Source organism: Schistocerca gregaria, chromosome 6, assembly GCF_023897955.1.
Source record: "Schistocerca gregaria isolate iqSchGreg1 chromosome 6, iqSchGreg1.2, whole genome shotgun sequence".
Classification (NCBI taxonomy): Eukaryota; Metazoa; Arthropoda; class Insecta; order Orthoptera; family Acrididae; genus Schistocerca; species Schistocerca gregaria.
In genome coordinates this window covers 330,144,101-330,162,244 of record NC_064925.1, presented here as the reverse complement: position 1 = coordinate 330,162,244, position 18,144 = coordinate 330,144,101, and positions in this window count along the sequence as shown.

Below are 18,144 nucleotides of genomic sequence, written 5' to 3'. Positions count from 1 at the left end.
TGTCCGAAAGAACAGACACCATGCATTCATACAATTTTATTCTTCTCTTTTGCTTACTGTTGATCGTCCATATCCCTATAAAGTCCCCACACACGCTACTGCAGGCTTGACAATCACGCTTGCGCAGGCGTGCTTCCTCAAGCGTGCACAAATTCCTCGCGCTTCCACATGACTCAAGCAGGCACGTACAAGCAACAGTTTGTTTACATTGGAAAATGTCGAGCACAGACGACGATGTGCTTGCTGTTGCAGTCTTTTGGCTTGTTTTACGGAAAAAAACAAAAGAGAAAACGCGACATGTGGAGTAAAGAGTGACTTAAAAAACGAAAATCGTATTCTCATACAAATTTACGGGGTGAATTGAAGATATATTCTCGTGATTGACATGATTACCTCAGGATGAATGAGGAAACGTATTTGAATCTTTTGCCCCTCGTGACGTCTTATGGCTTAACAACAGAGGATTCTAATATGGTACCATTGCAAACGTATACTACAGGAAACATTTCACTTGGTGCTAAACATATGAGAGAGGAATTTATGAACTACTTTGTGAATAACGGACAAGTTCCTTGGCATACATAATTTTGTGCATTTGCAGTAAAGAAAAATGTAAAAGAAAACAATGTGTATTGCAGTATAGTATAAACAAATAAAAGCATAGATATATATCTTAATTGTAACAGTGCTACTGTAACTAACTACCACTACCAACCTATCTCACTTACCTCTATTCCTTGTAAATTACTCGAAGAGCATCTTGGTGTCTCCTGTACATTTAAAAAGCTGAAAAGATCAAAGTAGCACAGAACAGGTCTGCAAACTTCGTCTGCTGCAGCCCCTCATTTGTAAGTGCTGTCACGTTTTCTTTTTTCTCGTCTGTAATTCGTTCGTAATGTATTAATTCTCTTAATAATAATATATTTAGTTGCTGATGGCTCTATTTCTTTGTACTTTGTGAGAAGTACCTCATATGCCTCGCCTCTTTTCATTTTATCGTGATATTCTTTACATTTAATATTCCATAAACATAGGTGTCTTTCGTGACGCCTCGTAAATTCCTCCAACACTTCTGGTCCGAGCCCTCTCCACAGTCTGTGTCCGAATGACAGATGTGTGCTTGTTCAAGCCTACCTACTCTAGGCACACACGAGCAAGCATAGACACGCTTGGAGGCTTGCACAAGCACGCATAATCAAAATACGCTCAAGCGTCAAGCTGCTTGTCCAAGCCTGACGCTTGCGCTAATTTACCCTAAGCACAGTCAAGCATGATTGTCAAGGATGCAGTAGCGTGTGTGGGGGCCTTAAGGCTGCACGGTGTCCCAAGAGGGATGGTCAATATTCAGGAACGGTCATTCGAAGCAAAAAAGCCTAGTAAACTTGGGATCTAAAATGCATAACTTAAGAGCTATGAACACTTGTTCTTCTTTGTTACTGTGAACAATTCTTTTCTTCTGCAAGCTCTTTGCTTTCCATATTTAGAGAGTTGGTAGTTTGGGTCAAAACAAGAAATAAAGTGCAGCAAACGTGGGCTCGAAAGTGTTCTTGCTCAGCAGAATAATTGTAGTATAGAGGGTTAAAATGCCAGTAGAGTTCGGAACAGAGTAGGCTAGCGCTGGGCTCGTGTGACAATCGTTATGCCAGCTAGGTGTACCGCCAATGCGACAGACCTCAGAACGGGGCAAACAGAATCGCAAGCGCTGCTGTGCTACGTAATAAGGCACTGTGAGGTAACACGACTTAACTTCACCGCCTGAGCACCGCCAAAAAATCAGTCGTACACAGAAAGGATCGAGCGCAGTGATCCAGAATCATTACTCAAATTACCGCAACTGGGGAAGGAGCTCTAACGAGTCTGACAAATGAGGACAAATGCGCTCATACATCCAGAGCCGTAATTTCATAGACATGGGCTCGGCCTGTTAGAGAGGCTTTCAGAGCTCAGGGATACATCCCCTCAGCCGGCCGTAGTGGCCGTGCGGTTCTAGGCGCTACAGTCTGGAGCCAAGCGACCGCTACGGTCGCAGGTTCGAATCCTGCCTCGCGCATGGATATTTGTGATGTCTTTAGGTTAGTTAGGTTTAATTATTTCTAAGTTCTAGGCGACTGATGACCCAAGAAGTTAAGTCGCATAGTGCTCAGAGCCATTTGAAGCATTTGAATACATCCTCTCGTGTTCTGTTCGCGTTGCTAGAAGCAGAGAGAATGGTAGTCTATTGCCCTTCAGTGAAACCACGACATGCTCGTCGATGATGGCCAGTCAGGTTGCGGCGTAGGTTCGTAGCGTTTTTGTATTGTACGTTGTTATTTCGACTACTAAGAGTTTATTTATCGTATATAATTTTTTATTTCTAGTTTACTGTCGCTATGTCAATTTACGTATTGTCATTTAGAGACAGACATTGGACAGGGGCGCTACAAAATCGAGTTTCAAGTGGATAAATCGTAACGTTTTCGACATATTGTTCGGTTTGAATTCAATCGAGAGGTGACAGTTGCAGTAGCCGCTATAAACATTGGCGTCATGAATGAGGATAACGCCACTGGACAGAGAAACGCAAGAAAATGCTTTTCTCGTTGTAAGGAGGATCGTTTTGCTATTAGTAACTTTTCAATTTCAGTAAGACTTTAACGGTCCACGTCATTGTACTCGCGAACTGACGAATGTGATGAATTGTGATCATTCCACCATCGTGTGACATTTGGATGCAGTGGGGAAGGTGCAAAAATCGGGTGCATAGGTACCACAGGCTCTAAGCCAAATTCACAAAAATCAATGGGTATCTATATGTGTATCTCTGCTTGCTTGTCGACAGTTGTCTCGTGGACATCACCGACCATTCCTATCCTGTATCGTTTCTAGTGATGGGAAACTGTGTCTTTATGCTAACATAAGGATAAGAAAGTAATGGTTGAGCCCAACCAAAGCATCGACTACCTGTCCAAAGAACTGCACACATCCACAAAAGATAATGTTATGCATCTGCTGGAAGAACGACAGTGCGGTGTACTATAAATTGGCCGCGCTTTATTAGCCGAGCGGTCTCAGGCGCTGCAGTCACGCACGGTGAGGCTGGTCCCAGCGGAGTTTCCAGTCCTCCCTCGGGCATGGGTGTGTGTGTTTGTCCTTAGGATAAAGTAGTGTGTAAGCTTAGGGACTGGTGACCTTAGCAGTTAAGTCCCATAGGATTTCACGCACACATACTACAAATTGCTTCCCCGTGGTTTTACAATCACTGCTGACATTTATTGTCGACAAGAACAGCTACCAGGAAGATTGCCTGAAGGGATGTTATTCCGCGATAACTCCTGGCCGCATTCTGCTGGACTGTCAAAAAAACCCTTTCGAAATGGAAAAGTTGTCCTAGTGTTGGCAGACTGTTGTAAATACTGACGGATGACCAAAGTCTCTGCTATGTGTAGATGTTGTGTTCATAATGAACTTATGGAGAAACGCTACGAACTTACGCACCAACACGGTACTGCTTGCTGACTCCACCGCCGACAGACAGCCAACCTGTTGCATACTACAACCATGGTCCGCCACTGCTCTGAATAAGTTTCGGAGAATGCGTTTTGCACAATTTCGGATGCATTTTTATGCTTACCTCCGGATTTAAAAATGTATTTTTCCAACACATCGAGGGCAAGTCCCCACCAACGGTAATTGTATGAGTCGGATGCGTGTTTCAAATTAAACTCAAATATTCTTTCAGTGATCTACGAGAAGAGATGAACTAATAGACCATATAGTATTCCAGTCTCTGCTAGCTACAGAGCTACACTTTCTATTCGAAGTGCTTGAACTACTGTCACGTTAGAGATTTTTTTTTTAAAAAAGTTCAAAAACAGTTTGAACATTTGGCTCAGTAGAAATAAAATGTTGCCTCTGTTGTAACGATTCTGGGAAAGATGATTAATAATTCAAATTTTTTGAATTTCTTGCCTCAAAACCTCAAAATAGAAAAATTACTGATATTTGAAACAAAAAATAATGCTTTTCTCTATAATATCAAACAGATATTTTTAAGCAGGTGCTACAAAATGTTGTGCCGCTTCCTAAGCAATCTTCAATGTGTCAGCACCTGCGATATTGTTTCTCATGATCTCGCAAAACTACCGAAAAAACTAAAATAAAAAAATGTTCATTTTTGTGAGCTGTATTTAACGCCAGAAAATTTTAGCATTCGCCTGTTCAAAGCTCTGAAGAAATGCATTTTCTCCAGTTTTGCAGGAGGTACCAGGCAATCTTGACATTTAACATTAGACAGTTTGTAAAATGTATTTTACCGGACAATATATGAAATGTTCCCGTCGCAGGAAATACCAGTAGCTTGGTACTTTTGAGACCCCGTTTCACATTTTTTTTCACTTCCAACTCCCAATTAAAAAAAAAAAGGTTCAAAGAATTAATGTAGCTGATTACCTGGTGTTGCTTGTTTATCCTCAGCATATAAGAGTATGGAATCTTGTCTTATAGTGAAAACAGCTTATTCACATTCTTTGAAAAGTGTAAATGCAATAAACGAATAATATAGCAAAATGTTTTACCAATTCATTTTAATATTCATTTAGTAGAAAACGAGATTAAATACAATGTTTTTTGTTTCTGCACTAGAAGGAACAAGATAAAAATTCTTGTGCACTTTTGGCTGTGTTATGATTATATGAAACTTATTAAGTTTAACATAGTTAAAAAGCAAAATATAATACGATTATTGATTTTTTAGTAGACAAAAAGAGCACTTACATATTATAATCCAACACATGGAGCTTGTTTTATAAGATTTGTATTTTCAAAAGGTTCGCATTCTGAAATAGTTGCATTAAAGACACAGTGTATCAAATGTGACCTACAAGAGGTGATCAGATAGACAAAGTACAGAGAGCATGCCAGAATCCTTTCTGCCAAATACCAGGCGAGCTGGTAGTGGAAAAGAAGGAGTCCCGATTGGGAATATACGGGAGCTCTGGTAGTCAAAAAGCCGCAGTGGTGTCGTAGTTAGCACTCCTGCCTAGTAAGCTGGAGGCTTTGGTTCACGTCCCATCCTTGGAACAAAATTTTAATTAATTACTTCAGCTTCTAACCTTATCGTAGACAAAGCCGAGACTCATATGTCTTCAGGAAAATGTAATTCCATCACATCAATAGAATAACAACTTTGAATGGCTCAGCGACCAGTTGCAAGTCTTTCTATTGCACGCCACTTCAGCAACTTGCGTGTCCCTAACCTATCCCAATAATCCTACTGGCGAAAGGTGACCCACAGTTTAACATGGAATCTAAACCACACGTCATTTCTGATCAATCTTCATCTCACTGAGAGAAGGCTGAAAAAATTCAGTGGCTCAACTAGGATTAGCACCGCCACCTCTCGGTTTCCACGCACGATCTTTACCACCAGACCACCAGGTTTTGGAAGGGATTTCCACCTCCGGCATTTGCCTTACAACCATGGGAAATATCCAGAAAACTTGGGTAGGGACGAGGCTACCGGAACTATAAGGGGCAGTCAAATGAAAACAAGTCAGATGGAAAAGGCGGATACGGAGTACAGATGCGGATGCAGATGTGGAAATCTGATAACATTTCAGTGAGAATCATTTGAAAATGACTATACTGCCTAAACTGCGCAGTAATGAATCTGAAGTTTTTGTTTGTCCATCCAGTGGTGGTCTGTCTGGCAGAACGTTATCAGACAGAGTTTAGAAATTTGTGAAGTCTGTACCGCTACCAGCTTGAAAAACTTTGTGGCACGGCAGATGGAGGAAATGTTACAGGTGAACTAAGTGTATGGTTTTTTTTTCCGGCAGTTCCGTGGGCCTAGGAGTACGGCGCGTCACTGAGTGGGCGTAGCTTGGCGTGTCTGCCAGGCCAGATGCAATTTGGCGGCGCCGGTGTTATCGTGGTGTGTGCGGGTCACCAGATGTGGAGCGGACACGCCCACCGCAGGCCGCTGTCAGTGCCGGGGGCAGCCGAGATCGCTATCTGGCCGCGATAGCGTCGCCTGCCGTTAGCGCCGAACAGGTGGCTCGCCACTGCGCTAGTTCCGTGGCGTGCCCGCTCCTTTTTGCTGGCGGTTAATGACGGCCCTGCCAGCATGTTGTATCGCTGTTGCCCCTGACGCCAGATAGGGCTGCTAGTCGCGTCATATCGCTGCTGATACACAGATTTAGGGGAAAAGAAAACAAGACAAAACACGAACTGCTCAAAAAGCATTTTGCACCATCTCCCTATGTTCGAAAGTACATGGACTTAGATTCAATGGGAACAGCGATTGAAAGAATAAACCTTATCAAACAAAACAAAAACTATACTATAAATAAAAACAGCAACGAAAAATAACTTGCTATTTCAGGTTCTTCTCTGCGTGATTGATTAATCGAGTTCATCCGAGATATTCTCATTTTATGCACAACAAATAGTCTGAACACTCGCCACCACACCCTTAAAATAAACGCAAGGTTATGAGATCATCTAAAATAAGTGTCATTCTTGCTATATTTGACAGATTGAGCGCTCGATTTGTGCTAGACTCAAAGAACACCATAGAAGCAAGAGGTCAAACAAACCAGTTTCATTTTTTGTTGTACATTGCTTAAACCACAACCAGAATAGATACAGAAGACCTACGCATAAAGGGAAAGCATCCACAGCCCATGCAGTTAGAAATGTCTTCTTTTCTTCCATTTCAATGAGTAGGTGTTGGCCCTTTCCGGAACCTCTCGTCATTGATCGTCTTATATCCTGTTTTCCATTTTCGTTGAAATGTAATGTGTGTCATGGCCGGTGCTGGTATCTTTTTGATGTAGTCATGCCGTTTTTCCTGATAGTGTCTAATATCTTCTTTCGTTGTTTTTATGTCCAGTCGTTGTCTTGTATACACACTGTGTTCAAATGGCTCTGAGCACTATGGGACTTCACAGCTATGGTCATCAGTTCCCTAGAACTTAGAACTACTTAAACTTAACTAACCTAAGGACAGCACACAACACCCAGTCATCACGAGGCAGAGAAAATCCCTGACCCCGCCGGGAATCGAACCCAGGAACCAGGGCGCGGGAAGCGAGAACGCTACCGCACGACCACAAGCTGCGGACACACCCTGTGTCTCTTAGCGATAGGCGACGATGTAAACTCAGAAACCTCACCTCAACTGCTTCCATTCTACGCCTCATTTCCTTAGGGTCCAGTTTTCACTATCATACACAAGGTAAAACTGTGCATGGATGGCTCCCAGGCAGCAGTGAAGTTCAGACGATTTATATCCCCCGCCTTTCCAATTAAAACAGGCTTACGTCAAGTAGACGCTCTTTCATGTGTCTTCTTCAACCTTGCATTAGAGAAAGTGGTTCGGGAGAATAATTTACATCTATACAATGGTCTCCGATTCGAACACAGTGAAGTAAAACTCCTGGCTTATGCAAATGATATAGTGTTGCTGAGTGAAACTGAATAAGAACTGAAAGACATGACATATCTCTCAGGCACAGTGCCTGCAAAATGGGGCTTTTGATTAACCAAGAGGAAACAGAATATATGGAAATAGGTCGAATCATAAACCCAAATCCTTACTTTGAAATTGACCAACATTCTAAATTAAGAAAAAGTTCTTCAGTTTAAATACCTTGGATCACGTTTTAACAGTAAAAATATCATAACAATGGATATAAACGAAAGAATAGCTTCAGGGTCAAGATGTCTGTACTCACTAAAGTAAAGCTTTGTCAATCACCATAAAGATGAAGATGTACAACACTATCATCTGCCACATAGTACCGTACGGTTCAGAAAGCTGGACGCTTACAAAGAATGAAAGACAAAAAACTGAATGTTTTCGAAAGAAAAGTAACGAAAAAAATCTGGGGACCTGTGTTGGAGAATGGCGTATAGAGAATTCGAAAGAACAGCGAAATTTATCAGCTAATGAAGCAACCCAGTATCATACAGAAATTAAAAATTGGAGACTGCAATGGGCTGGACATGTGGCTAGAATGGAAAACAACAGAATCACTAAAAAAGCATTAGAAGGAACTCTCCATGCAACATAACCATTGGGCCGACCTCGTACAAGTTGGAAAGATGACATAGAGAAGGACATCGCAGCATTAGGAATTTCCGAAAGGTGGAGAGAGACTGCGAGAGATAGAAGGCGGTGAGAGGAGGTAGTTGATGCAGGGCCTGTGATCACTGAGAAGAAGAAGATCCACAAGGGCACGCGTATCCACCACGTTGTGTTATCATAGTTCTGTCTTATACAATCATACCTATTATTATATAGCATAGGGTAATATTATAGTAATCCTGAACCACATCTGAATTAGCTTTGTATATTGATACCTTTGTGCTGAAATATTTAAACGAATTATACTGTTCTATAAGTCTATTGCTCATAGCTATTTGTGCTCTGCTCTATTTATAGGTTTCCCTTGCTTTGCCCTCACCTTTGTTTTATTTACAGGTATAACCTTCTGACAGTATTGTGAAAACCTAATCAATGTTTTTGTAAAACGCTTTCACTATTCGCTAGGAGAACTTGGTCGCTTGCAAATAAAATCCCAGGTCCATTTTCTTGGGGTTTTTACAATTCCATACTTGTAGAATGTTGCTCATATATATATATATATATATAATGGCATTTAACAAATTTATGGGTAAGTTGTAATCAATGTTTCCCATTATTTAATCCTGCCTACCATGACGCATGTCTTCTTATAGTCCACGAAGGTAGTAAAAGCAGGAACAGTGGCTTGTTAAACTCTTTCTCGCTTTTCTCTCAGTTCTTTTTAAAAAAATGTTGCAACTGCACTGGACCTGTCTTTACGGAAGCCATACTGTTCCTCTTTGATTTTGGGTGAAATTTGCATTAATGATAGCTGTTGGTGTTGTGTGGTCTTCAGTTCGAAGACTGTTTTGAAGTAGCTGTCCATGCTACTATATCCCGCGCAAGCCTCTTCATTTCTGAATAATGATTGCAACATTCATCCTTCTGAATATGCTTACTGTATTCTTCTCTTGGTCTCCCTCCACGGGTTTTACCGCCCACGCTTCCCTCCAGTACTAAATTGGAAATCCCTTGATGTGTCAGAATGCGTCCTATCAAACGATTTCTTCTTCTATTCAGGCAGTGCCATGAACTACTTTTCTTCCCAGTTCTGTTCAGTACCTCTTTACTAGCTACATGCTCTGCCCATCTAATCTCCAACATTCTGCTGTAGTACCACAATTGATAAACCTCTATTCTCTTCTTGTCTAAACTTTTTATCGTCCATGTTTCTCTTGCATAGATGATTACACTCCGTACAAACACTTTCACGAAGGACTTCCTAATACATAAATCTATATTAGATGTTAACAAATTTCTCTTCTTCAGAAACGCTTTTCCTGCCATTAGTATTATACATATTGTATTCTCTCTGTTTCGGCCAATATCAATTATTTTGATGCTCAAATACAAAACTCATCTACTACTTTAAGTGCCTCATTTCCTAATCTACTTCCCTCAGCATCACTCGATTTGATTTGACTATATTCCATTATACTTGTTATGCTCTTTTTGATGTTCATCCTACAACCTCTTTTCAGGACACTCTCCATTCCGTTCAGCTGCTCTAAGCCCTTTGTTGTGTCTGACAGAATTACATTGTCATCGGCGAACGTCAAAGCCTTTATTTCTTCTCCCTGAACTTTAATTCCTACTCTAAATTTTTCTTTGGTTTCGTTTACTGCTTGCTGAATGTACAGACTGAATATCATCAGGGATAGGCTACAACACTGTCTCACTCCTTTCTCAACCACTGCTTCCCTTTCACTCCCCGCAAGTCTTGTAACTGCCATCTGGTTTCTTTAAAAGTTGTAAACATCCTTTCGCTCCCTGTGTTTTATGCCGCTACCTTCAGAATTTCAAAGAGAGTATTCCAGTGCACATCGTCAAAAGCTTCCTCTTGATCTACAAAAGCTATGAAGCTATGTTTGCCATTCCTTAACCTATCTTCTAAGGTAAGTCATAGGGTCAGTACTGCCTCGCGTGACCCTGCATTTCCCCAAACCGATATTCCCTGTGGTAAGCTTCCACCAATTTTTCTATTCTTCTGTAAAGAATTTGTGTTAGCAACCAGACGTCACCAAGATTACTTGTTTCCCATGATTTTAATGTTCTGTCCTTGCGTGTTTCCCAAGATTATTGACTTGTAGCATGGAAACAAAGCGTTTCCGGACCAATATTCATACAAAATAACTCCTTCGCCTACGTGTGAGGAATGTGTCTTGCAGTTCGTGCCGTACCTTTTTTGTCATACCTTGTACAGTATTGTTTAAATATCCTGGTTGAATATAGTATATGAGGAAGGTCCCTCTGACGACGAACAGCAAGTTTCAGCTGGTCCCAAGCACGCTAAACAAGACTAATGTCAGCAAATTTCGTAGGCCATTCCATTCTGCTCATCCCTGTCGCGTGGAGAGAGGTATTCACGACTTGGGTACGGTGTGCTCAGGTGTTATCTCCTGTAAAGACGAATCCGTCGCTGACTGTAGCGCCACACATTACGTTGGAGGATCCTGACCCCTCAAATTACCCTGTACGGCGACGAGAGGCTCTGACAGTACGTGATACCGAAACAAAACGTGACCGGTCCACGCCCTTGCTGAACCCGTGGGACTGCATGTGTCAGATGTACACTGGTATTCTAGGCGCTTCCACATTCTAATGTGACGATCATCTGACCGTAAAATCACCCTTCGAGGCATATTGCAGACTGAACAGTGTACGTAAACCACATTGTCCTGTTAACTATTGTACGCACAATGTGTTCTACTGAACTGCGCTGAGGATACGGGTTCATTTATACCTCCATTTACAGATGGCGAAACGCAGCGTCTTCTTGTCGTCATAAGAGTATGCAGAAAGACGTTAAAATTTTAAAAAAAACGTCACAACACCAGGAAATTGTAAAAAAGCATGGAAGTGCATGCTTGTCCAGTTATCAAAAGTGTATTAGAGAGATACACAGTAGGCAAAAGAAAAATGATCCGGAAAATATTTTATATACCTTAAGACCGGCAACCCAGCTTAAATCATTTGCCCCAGGTTTGCTTACGAAATATTGTCCGGACCAGTTTTATTTTTTCTACCCTTTATCATGTAAATACTGATGTTTGCCCAGTTAGGCAGGAAGCCAAAAACTTTTGTCCATGAAGTAGCTATTAGCATGTGGTCAACGAGGTGTAAGAATTTTGACATTTCTGAATTTTGATTTTGACGTCATTGTCTGTTTCGTTTGTAATTATCAAGTGCCAGGAGATGATCATTAACGATCGAAAGTAGAAGCACATTTAAATAAAGTATGCACAACAGCTGATGGTGTATATAGACATAGCTTTTATTAAAATCTTGAAGGAACAAAAAACTGGAAGAGCGTAACTTAGTCACGTGGTGGGGCTGATGGTGCGTTAGGTTTATTTTCCAAGACACAACATGCTCTCTTCACTGAACACAGTCTGGTGACGTTCAATCCTCTAGCGTCGTCTTTTGTTGAATGACGGCATGGAAGGGGGGGAGGGGGGAGCGCGATCGGGGTGGCAAGGGATGGAACCTGGCTAGAGGCACCCGTTTTCGTAGACCGGAGTTCCAGCAAATCGTTCCTAATTGTCCTAGACGCTGGATCCCAGCGTAAGAATAAAAAGAAATTTTCTAAGAGGCAAAAAACAAAAATGTTTCGACTATAATCTCCGGGAACTAAAATAATTATTTATATATAATAAGTGTCACCAATATTTCGATGGACTCTAATATTTATTAGACAGGAGGATAATAATTACCAACAGTATTAAAATTAGAGCAATAGCGCGAAACGCAATGCGATGGAAGCCACAGCTTGTGTAACTAAGTTATCTTAAATCCGCATGCAGTCTGCTAGACAAGGGGCTGCTTCCTTGATGGGGCACGGCAATTGGATCGGGCGAGTTATAATCTCTCTCCTCATTTATTATTCCGACAGTCAGCTATTCGCTCGTTCACAGGGCCAATGAACACTGTAATGTGCCAAAATTTCTGTTGTGTTAAATTGGCGTTAATAGTACGTGCTGCCTCAGCTGATTATCAAAACTTGTTGTCATGAAAAGAAACGAGAGTTTCATTAGTTATTTAGGAAATGTTCTTGTATGCATTTTTGTAAAGAGGTGTAGAGATTGTCGCCTGAAAATATCTGAGCAGCAGAACCCAGTCAAAGTCAGCGTGTTTACTATGCAAGGACGACTGCAGAGTTGCGACTGGCGCCAAAGATACACTATGTGATCAGAAGTACCCGGACACCCCCAAAAACATACGTTTTTCACACTCGGTGCACTGTACTGCCGCCTGCTACCAGGTACATCATACCAGCGACCTCAGTTGTCATTAGACATCGCGAGACAGCAGAATGGGACGCTTCGGGGAATTCACGGACTTCAAAGGGGTCAGGCGATAGGGTGTGTAAGTAGGCTGTTTAGGTTTTTATGTTGGTAACGTCACGTAGCGCTCTGTATGAAAAGCACTGGCTGTGCTGTGTGCAGTCTGTGGCTGGTTTGCTTGGAATATTTGCTATTGTAATGTTGGGCAGTTGGATGTGAACAGCGCGTAGCGTTGGAGGTGAGCCGCCAGCAGTGGTGGATGTGGGGAGAGAGATGGCAGAATTTTGAGAGCGGACGATCTGGACGTGTGTCCATCAGAAAGAGTAAATTTGTAATACTGGATATCATGAACTGATATATATGATGACTTTTGAACATTACTGAGGTAAGTACAGTGCCTTCAGTAGTTAGAATCTTTTATTTAGCTGGCAGTAGTGGCGCTCGCTGTATTGCAGTGGTTCAAGTAACGAATATTTTTGTGAGGTAAGTGATTCATGAAAGGTATAGGTTATTGTTAGTCAAGGCCATTCTTTTGTAGGGATCATTGAAAGTCAGATTGAGTTGCGCTAAAAATGTTGAGTCAGTTTAGTGTTGCTCAGAATAAGTAAAGAGCGAAATGTCTGAGTACGTTTTCTGTTCAGCTGTTTGAAAATCAAATAACGTAGAGGTTTTACAGCACAGTAGAAATATAAATTTTCCAAAGGGGACGTTTCATAGGTGTCACTTGTATCACACGTCTGTGCGTGAGATTTCCACACTCCTAAACATCGCTAGGTCCATTGTTTCCAATGTGAAGTGGAAACGTGAAGGAACAAGTACAGCACAAAAGCGTACAGGCGGACCTCGTCTGTTGACCGACAGGGACCGCCGACAGTTGAAAAGGGTCGTAAAGTGTAATAGGCAGACATCTATCCAGACCATCACACAGGAATTCCAGATTGCATCAGGGTCCCCTGCAAGCACTATGACAGTTAGGCGGGAGGTGAGAAAACTTGGCTTTTATGGTCGAGCGGCTGCTCATATGCCACACCTCACGCCGGTAAATGCCAAACGACGCCTCGCTTGGCGCTTGGCGTAAGGAGCGAATACATTGGACGATTGAACAGTGAGAAAACGTTGTGTGGAGTGAGGTATCACAATGTGGCGATCCGATGGCACGGTGTGGATATGGTGAATGTCCGGTGAACGTCGTCTGCCAGCGTGTGTAGTCCCAACAGTAAAATTCGGAGACGATGTTGTTATGGTGAGGTCGTGCTTCTCGTGGAGGGGGCTTGCACCGCTTGTTGTTTTTCGTGGAAGTATCATAGCGCAGGTCTGCATTAATGTTTTAAGCACTTTCTTGCTTCCCACTGTTGAAGAGCAATTCGGGAATGGCGACTGCATCTTTCCACGCGATCGAATACCTATTTATAATGCACGGTCTGTGGCGGAGTGGTTACACGACAATAACATCCCTGTAATGTACTGGCCTGAACAGAGTCATGACCTGCGTGCTATATAACACCTTTGGAATGCTTTGGAACGCCGACTTCGTGCCAGGCCTTACGGACCGACATCGATATCTCCCTTCAGTGCAGCACTAAGTGAAGAATGGGCTCCCATTTCTCAAGAAACTTTCCAGCACCTGATTGAACGTATGCCTGCAAGAGAGGGAGCTGTCATCAAGGCTAAGGGTGGGCCAACACCATATTGAATTCCAGCATTACCGATAGAAGGCGCCACGAACTTGTAAGTATCAGCCAGGCGTCCGGATACTTTTGATCACATAGTGTATTTTCTACGGCGCAGGTGGCCACCGTAAGACTCCAACGACAGCCGTAAAGAAAAACCAACTATTTTTAAAAGGGAGAATTAACGTGCTATGTCTGTTCATCGTGAATGGCTCTTGGTTTGTCCCACGAGACATTCAGTTAGTCGTTGTTGGTTGGTAGCCACATTAAGATCATTCTGAATCGGGGATAGATTCAGGAACGTTCGAGTCAAACTCTAGTCGTTTAGGAGAATTCCTTGAGATTGTTACCGGATTTTTGAAAGATATTTACGCCGATCTGTGGTAATTTAGATCTCACGTTGTAGGGTGAAAAGCGTCAAGTGAATGATTTTTGTGGGAACTTAGAATATTATGTGTCTACGGTATATTGCAGTTTGGGATTGGTTTCTCGTGGTTGGTGATTTTGTGCCAAAACAGTGTGTAGCTTGAAAGCCATTCGTTTGTAAGTGATCCGCATCTCAGTTAGATTAGACATCTTCCATGTTGTTGTGGGAGATAAGTGACTTTATCACATGAAGACTTTATTTGAATTTGAATGTGGAGAAATCTCGCACTAACGAAATAGTGCTCAAATGGTTCAAATGGCTCTGAGCACTATGGGACTTAACATCTGTGGTCATCAGTCCCCTAGAACTTAGAACTACTTAAATCTAACTAACCTAAGGACATCACACACATCCATGCCCGAGGCAGGATTCGAACCTGCGACTGTAGAAGTCGCGCGGTTCCGGACTGAACGCCTAGAACCGCTAGACCACCGCGGCCGGCCGAAGTAGTGCCTCTGTGTTGTTGTTGTAGTGGGTTTGAAGGTGAAAGTAAACACTTATGATATAGTGGCTTTGCGGTGTTGTGCTACAGCCTATCTTTCGACTTCATCTTGAGGGTCGATATACCCTCCTGAAGTGGTGTTCAATTTGTGTGTATTTTGAAGTCCAAACAGATTAAAAGTGGCGGTGACACAGAGGCATTTTTTCCGCTTGTTTGATTGACCAGTACTCGTAAAATAAAAGCTGACTTGTATCTGTACATGGAAGAAAACGGGCAATAAAGACATAACAGTTTCTTTTTAAAAACAAAGGTACTATATCAAGTCTCATTTTCCCCATACTTAATATTGAAAGATATTTTAAAAGCCAAGTTCACTTTTATAAGAAACGAATAATTTTTAAATATCGTAAATCAAAATAGCCAAAGATTTGATAAAGAAAACTCTACAACGTTATAAAAAGGAAAGATATTAATTCCCGAAGAAATAGGAATATTAGTTCAGATTTGTTAATTTCCAAAGAGAGAAACTATTTCATGATTCTTCAGTGAAAGGAGAGAATTTATCTCCATGATTCCATTTAAAGGGAAAGATGATTAACTTCTGAAAGAAAGATAATTTACTTATTTCTGAGAGTGTGAGAATTTTAAAACTAATTGATACGTTAGTAATCAAGTTATGCAATGATATTGTGTAGCATGGTTGCTACGTGCGGGAATTATCTCTGAGTAGTAACGTCAAGTAGACAAGAGAGTAAATTATATCTCTGAAAGTGCGACGTAAAATAAATATTGTTTAAAATTGCAGACAGGCACACTGCAGATAGCCTGTACTACGCAATTTGGCTGGTAATTTCCAAGAACGATAGCCAATCGAAGTCGCGGAGTCCAAACGATTGTAAATCGATCATGCGACTCTGGTGGCGGACGTTTACGTTGCTCACTACAGCAACGACAAAAGAAGAGCGTTACAAAAATACTTGTAATTACAAAGGAGACAACCTATCTTACTCGTCGTTGGTGTTGTTGTCATGTGAAAGTCCGTGTGATGTGTACACTACGGGAACAATTCCATGTTTTCCATAGCCTGGGTAGACTCTGCCAATATCACGCAAAAATATGGGTAGAGTGTCACATGCGTTAACGTTTCCTTGCAAACGCAAGTTGTGGAAATAGAGGTACTGAAGCAAGTGTAGACCGTCTCTTTGTCCTGAACGCCCTTCTCTTTTAATGGAAGACTTCACAGATTTCCATAGCCGCTTGATGTTCTGCGTGTGCCCTCTGGGGTTATCCGAAGACACGAACTCTACACAGTGGTTGACGAACTCGTGGTCGAATCCTCCTGCTTTGAGTTTCTTGCAGGACTGAAACACGTCTGCAACGACTTTATTACCAGGTAGTATGGAGTCCTTTAGCAGACGCATTAAAGTGACCTTGTCCCTGGACATACTGAGACAACGAAACACTTCCGGGACTTCCGCTCTATTCCACCGAATAGCCTAATAAGTTCGAATTCACTCGTTGAAGGTCGTCCTCTATGGTTCTTCTTTCCTGCTATGTGAGATTCGTCCACTTCAACAACTTCACTCGCTCCACCAATAGTTCCACTGTCGTTCGTCACTACCACATAACACACTTATCTGCAAAACCCGAAATAGTAGCACACGGTAGCAGCAGAGAAGTCACATTACGATGCTGTTGCTTGCAAGGTGTAATCTCGAATCCAGCAAGATAGAAGAATTACGCTGGTCTGGATGGATAATTTGGAAGAGTCAAACCACGTGTTCTTCCTGGTACTCAGTTTTTCGCACTGTCCACAATTAAATTTTAACAGCATTTCAGCATCGAAACACTTCTGAATGAAGTTTTATACACACGAAGTTTTACACACTTCGCACCACCACTGTCTACACAGTCCCTCCTTTCCTCGTCCATTAGTGCTCCATATTTCCGACAAAAAGTGAAACAATTTTCTACACTGGATACACACGGAATTAGATTTTCCCTTGTGAGAGAATTCGCCGAAGAAACGTCAAGAACACCAGACATCCCACTCACTACCAACAATAATCGTCTGGTTTTCCCTAGCAACTCACAAATAATTCGCGAAAGTACTTAATGTAGAGCAACTAAGGGAACGTCGCAAAACAGATAAAAATGACGATCATAACGCCCGCCACCAGAGTCGCATGATCGATTTACAATCGCACGTTCGATATGCATCGTTTGGATTCCGTGACTTCGATAGGCAATCATTCGTGAAAATTACCGTGACTTTGAACTGGAGAGACGCTTATAGGCGTTATCGAGCACGACAGCTCGTACTCTCCTTTTTTTTTCTTTTTTTTATGAGCGAGTTGAACATTTCTGCTACGTCGTTCCTTGGCGAGGTGCAGTGTCGTGTAGTAGAGTTACCCACTCAAAGATTTTATTTTGTTGCTGTGAGTGGTGAGGTTGAGTATCTGATTTTCTATCTAAATTGTGCTATAGTGCATAGCGTTTTCGATTGAAACTGAGATCGTCCATGGTGGTGGTTATTCGTACAAACCCTGTAGATATTTTGATATCCAGATGAGTTATTAATATCGTTGTCATCATATTCCGGTACCGTAACTACCACTAGCCCATGAAACGACAAATAGTATCTATGCACAATTCTGTATTCCACAACATCTTGACAATGAAACGTAGTGTGGGCTGTTTCGAAAGCATTAACATCCAAGTAATAGTGTCTACGTTGTGATTTGGTCAGACCATGTTTCGAATACAGAAGTTTATGTCTGCTGGTTATCTTAGGAGTGGTCTTACCCGTAAAGTACAATGACGCGCTTCCACGTGAAACTAAGGTGCTGATTTCTGCTGTGCGATGTTTCTCTTCCCTTACGGGCCTCTGTGGCTCTGTAGTGTCCGATCGTTTTGTTATTTCTACGAGAGTGGTCGTGTCTGTAGAGTGGCGCAGTACAACACTCATGTGAGATTCGTACATGATTGTCTCGTTTTCCTCTCAATGCATTTCGAGTTGTCTCAATAATAACATAAACAGGCGAGTTGAATTCACAGTGAGGCAGCTAAAACAGGCCATCTCATGTACACTATGTGATCAAAACTATCCGGATGTAATGTTAACTAGCCGGCCGCTGTGACTGGATGTGTGATGTCCTTAGGTTAGTTAGGTTTAAGTAGGTCTAAGTTCTAGGGGACTGATGACCTCCGAAGTT